We start from the raw sequence: 5894 nt of genomic DNA on the forward strand, positions 1-5894 counted from the left end.
AACAACAACAACAACAACAACAACAAAACATGCTACTCTCAGCTCTGTTGACTCTCAGCTACTGCTCCAACACCATGCTTCCCTGCCTGCTGCCATGCTCCCATCTGTGTTGGTCATGGACACACTCTTTAAAACTGTAAGTCCCAATAATCATTTTCTTTTGTAAGTTGTTTTGTTCATGATATTATTTTTTTTTAAAAAAATAGCAATAGGAATGTAACTAAAGGCAAAGAGACTTTGATGCAGTGTGGTGGCTACATTTATTAGTGATTATAAGAAAAAGATTTATAATGTGGTAAGGGATTGTGTTGGTCTAACACAGTGGCAGTAGTAGATTCTTTTACATTCATTATGACATTAGATATAGGTAGTTGACTAGGTTTCAGGTATGAGATATGCTTTCCTTCATGTTGAGTAGGGTTTAAGTCCAATTAGACAATTGTTGATTGCCAACATCATATGAGTGATGCTCATTTCACCGTTAGGCTTTATTGATTTATTGATTTATTGATTTATTGATTGATTGATTGGCTATACTGGTCATTGTAGTGATTCACATGTTGCAGGATTTTCCCTGGCCAATTACATTAGGGCAGCAGGAGACCTGTGATTGGACAGGGAAAAGGGAGGTGGAACTAAGGTTGCAGGGACAGAGAGTTTCAGAGAGAGGAAGAAGGAGAAAGGAAGATGTCAGTGGATATGATCCAGCGTGGCTTCAACCAGCCACAGGTAGTCATGATATCATAAGGTTAGAATAATTGAGATAAAGCTTTTCTCATTATCATTTGGTTCTGAAATTTTGTATTGGCATCTTGTAAATTGAGAATTGATTGCTACCCAAATCCGATTGGTTAATTATAAGGTTCAAGGGTGTTGCTTTACTTGGTTACTGGAATGTGGGACCACAGATGGCAGAGAACTAGCAGCTCCAGGGACAAGTGAGCCAGAAGTTGTGGGGGCTAGCTGGAGAGAGAAACTGGCTGCAGAGAGAGGGACTGGCGGCAGTGATCCGAAAGGGAACTTGGGGGCTTTGGCCCCTCCAGAGAGTTGGTGGGCAGAGAGACCACTGAATTGAGATCACCTGGCTGGAGCCCTGTGGCCCGCTAGTGCTGGTACTAGCGCAGGAATGTGTTGGCTCTCTCTCTCTGTCTCTCTCTCTGTCTCTCTCTCTCTCTCTCTCTCTCTCTCTCTCTCTCTCTCTCTCTTTTTTTAATATTTCCTGCAACAGTTCATAGGTGTTATAGCTTTGTAGAACAGCCAAAGCAACCCTGAACAAAAAGAATAGTGGAGAGATTGCTTTTCTAGACATCAAGGTATATCATAGAGCTATAGCAATGAAAGCAAGATAAGACTGACACAAAAACAGGTGTGCGAAATGGTCGAATTAAATTGAATACCCAAATGTGAAGTACTCATAGCTACAGTCATCTGATGTTTAGCAAAGAGGCAACAACATCAACAACAACAGTGTAGGAAAGACAGCAACTTCAACAAATAATGCTTGGAAAACTGTATGTCCACATGCAGAGAAAGTGAAGCTAGACCCATATATTATCGCCAGATACAAGATACAAGTGGATTAAAAGACCTCCATTTGAATCCTGAAACACTAAAACTACTAGAAGTCATAGGCAGAACTATTAACCCAGCTATGAACCAAAACTATGACCAGTATAGCTTCTTAACCCTAAGAGTGCAGCAATGGCACACATATATGAGTGGTAACAAACAGCTTTCTAATTGGATTTAAGACCTACTCAACATGAAGAAAAGCATGCCTGTACTGAAGTCATAGATATTGGACGGAGAACCTATAACCACTACTTTACTAAATCAACACAATCCCTAACTACTTCTAAATATTTGTCCTTATACCCACAGATAAATTTAGTTCTTACCTCTCATCAAGGAAACTTCTTTTTGCAACAGATGGGACCTGTTACAGAATACTGCAACCAAAGTGCCAAGCTGTAGAGAAACTTCCCCACTTAAGGCTCAGTGATCACTATGGATGAGGGGGCAGAAAGATTGTAAAAGCCAGAGGATCAGGGAGTTTTGTGTGAGATTTTGTCTCTTAGAAATGTTAGAAGCTGCATCCATATAGTCTCATTAACATGACTGCTTAAACATGAGCTGGACAAGGACAACAATAGGCAGAAAGGAGAAAGCCCATGAGGTCTCAACCGTACCAACAACTAAGGATGCTGAGAGTGGGAGAAGAGTCTTCCCAGGGAAGAGCTCACCAACTGGTTCTCCAACACCAAGTGGTCACTCCTGACACCATACATACCAGTAAATTATACAGACTAATCAGGTTGTATTTATATGTTTAGGAATATATATATATATATATATATATATATAGATATATATATATATATATATATATGTGTGTGTGTGTGTGTGTGTGTGTGTGTGTGTGTGTGTGTATGCATATAACAATAATGAAAAAAGAAGCCATGAATTTGAAAGAGAGCAAGNTATATATATGTGTGTGTGTGTGTGTGTGTGTGTGTGTGTGTGTGTGTGTGTATGCATATAACAATAATGAAAAAAGAAGCCATGAATTTGAAAGAGAGCAAGGGGAAATACTAAGAAAGTTTGGAAGTAAGAAAGGGATGGGGGAAATGATGTAATTCTAAATTCAAAAAATGAAATAATTTTTAAAAACAGGGAAATAGATATGAGCAGTGAAGGAAAAGCAATACAATAAAAATTAAAATCCTATACCAATGAACATTAAAACACACACACACACACACACACACACACACACACACATACACACACAAATCTCCTGGCAAGTGATTATAACCTTCATCCAAGAAAAAAAAATGAAAACTAGTTTGAAGAATAAGAGTTGCTTTCTTTTTTAGTTTTTTGAACACATTTTAAAAACTTAGAATTAAATATTAATTTGAATTATTTTTTCTTAAAGTTGCAGAAAGCATAAATTGCTTTTTATATGCTAGAGAATAATATTTCTACCTATATTCAATAGTATTTTTCAACATTTAATATTCATGTCTGCCCATACTTTGTGAGCATTAATCTTTAAGTTAAGATAAAACAAAAGCACTAGGGGCTGGAGAGATGGCTCATTGGTTAAGAGTTGAGAGCACTGAGTGCTCTCCCAAAAGTCATGAGTTCAAACCCCAGCAACCACATGGTGGCTCACAACCAAACTAATTTGATTGATCCCCTCTTCTGGTGTATCTAGACAGTTACAGTATACTTAGATATAATAATTAATAAATCTTTAAAAAACAAAACAAAACCAAAAGCACTAAATCCAAGTAGTCATTTGTGTTTAGGAATAAGTATGGCAATTTTTGTTTCCCTATAGTGCAGTGAAGCTAAGTAATAACAGACAGTATTATTTCCCATTCAATATCAACAGTATACATTTCAGCATTAAAGAACAGTTTTCTATCAGGACAATTAGGCTGTATTAAATATTGTGTTTTCAGGATAGCACTAGTATCATGCAAGGATTTCCTAGATAAACTGAATACCTCTTAGGAGAAACTATAAAGGTCAGGTATTTGGGATACAAATTTAAGTTTCTAAATTATTATTAAAAAATTTCATACAATGTATTTTGATCATGTTTCCACCCTCCCCATTTCTTCCAGGTCCTTTCCACCTCTCTTCTCAACCAACTTTATAGTTTTTTCTCTTTAAAAGTACCCAAACACAAAAGCAAACAAACAAAAAAAAACCCAAGAAACACACTCTCACACACATAACCTCCCCTAAATCAAATCAAAACAAACAAAAACAAACAGAAACAAATCAAAATGAACATGCAAATGAGCTGTTCAACAAAAGACACTGAAACAAAGCAAAATGAGACAAAAAGACTATAAAAATGCCCTTCAGCTTGTTTTGTGTTGACCATCTAACTACTCTTGGATGGAAGTGAGACCCCATTGGATGTTCTTTTACCAGTGAGTTTCACTTGCAGATAGCTTCTTAGTTAAAGGTGAGCGCCTGAATCCTTTTTCCCCTTAAATGTATCTTGAGAAGGTGTTTTACATATAAAACGGTTTAATCAAAATTTAGGTAATGCCTTCATTATTTATGGTTAGAAGTATATTCTTGTGAGTTATTGGTGATTGTGGAAGAAATTGTATAATGCATATAAAAGTGAAACAATTAAGCAAATGAATGAGGATTTAGAAATTGTCTTTTGTTTTTATATTTGATCTTGAAAAAAGGACAAGAAATGATTTGTATTTTCTTTTAGACTAACAGAGGACTTTGGAATGAATCAAAGAACAATTTACTAAAATGTATCCCTTGAGTTTATATCACCATAACATGAATCTTACCTTTCAAAGTTGTATATTTTCCATAGTTGGAATCACTAGTGTTTTAGTAAGAGAAAGTCCTTAACAGATATACTTGGTTGTCTTTAAAGGCCAAATAAAAGTATATTTTCATATTTACTTTTCTGCAAACCAGGGTACTTTATAATCAAAAAAGCCAGTTTACAGTCTGAGAAAAACACACAAAATCAATTATGTTTATTTTGAAACTTAACATATAGAACATTTGCTTAAGATCAGTAATGCATTTTAAGGATATATATGCAAAACATGCTGAATGAAATAAAAAGTTAAGTGTATAACAGGTAATAGTCTGGCTAGTTGATGAGATTTGAAAAGGCTGCTAGTGACCAAAGGGATATATGTAATGACTGTAAGAGTGTTAATGTTATAGATTATTATTATTTTGCTTCTAGGAAAGCAAATATTAAGCTCTTTCTAATTTCAATATTTTAAATGACTTGTACAGCATTCTTTGGACTAAATCATGGGTGTGTGTAATGCTCATCATATACCAGGAGAACATGGCCCACAGAATCAACTAAGCAGGGCACATAGGGTCTCAAAACACCGAAATGGCAATCAGGAGGTCTGAAACAGCAATTGTGGAGTCTGTATAGATCTGAGCTAGGTGCTCTGCATAATACATTGTGATTGTATAGCTTGGTCTTTTTGTGGGACTCCTAACAGTGGGAGTGTGAGTGTTCTGACTCTTTTGGCTCTTCTTCGGACCCTTTTTTTGTTTTTTTGTCTTACTTTGTTGATAAGAGGGTTTGTGCCATGTCTTATTGTAACTTGTCATAGTATGTTTGGTTGAGATCCCTGGGAGACCTGCTCTTTTCTGAAGGGAAGTGGAAGAGGAGTGGATCTAGGGGAGAGGGCAGATGGGGAGGGGGAGAACTGGGAGGAGGTGAAGGAGGGGAAATTGGAGTTGGTATGTAATATGTGAGAGGATAAATAAAAAATAAAAACTCATGCAAATACACGTGTATAAGTAAAAAATAAAATAAAAAACTTTCTTTAAAAAGCCTACACTTTAATGTATCATCAATCCATCCAATCTCTCTCTCTCTCTCTCTCTCTCTCTCTCTCTCTCTCTCTCTCTCTCTCGTCTATCAAGTATCTCTCATCTGCTTGTGGTAAAAGCATAATATATCTGTCCTATTAAAAAAATAAAGGCACAGTGATAATGGAAGGCATAATTTTATATAGTAAACCTTTAGAGACTATTCATCATGTGTACTGGAAACTTTGTACTTGAAAATGATGACACAGATACCTAGCAAATTAAGAATGTAAATTCTGGCAAAAGAATGTCCAGAGTTCAATCTTGGTTCTGAAGCTTGCTGGCAAAATGAAGATAGTAATGGTATGTACTCTGCAGGGCATTTGTATTTATGAATTGACACAGGTAAAATATTTAAAACATTTAAAAAGCTTTTAAAATTATATATATATATATATATATATATATATATATATATATATTTAGATAATTTCATGTAGAGATATAATTTGTAATCTCAAGGAATTGATAATTCTACACAAAACACTTCCCTTTAG

The sequence above is a fragment of the Mus pahari genome, chromosome X (assembly GCF_900095145.1).
Source record: "Mus pahari chromosome X, PAHARI_EIJ_v1.1, whole genome shotgun sequence".
Lineage (NCBI taxonomy): Eukaryota > Metazoa > Chordata > Mammalia > Rodentia > Muridae > Mus > Mus pahari.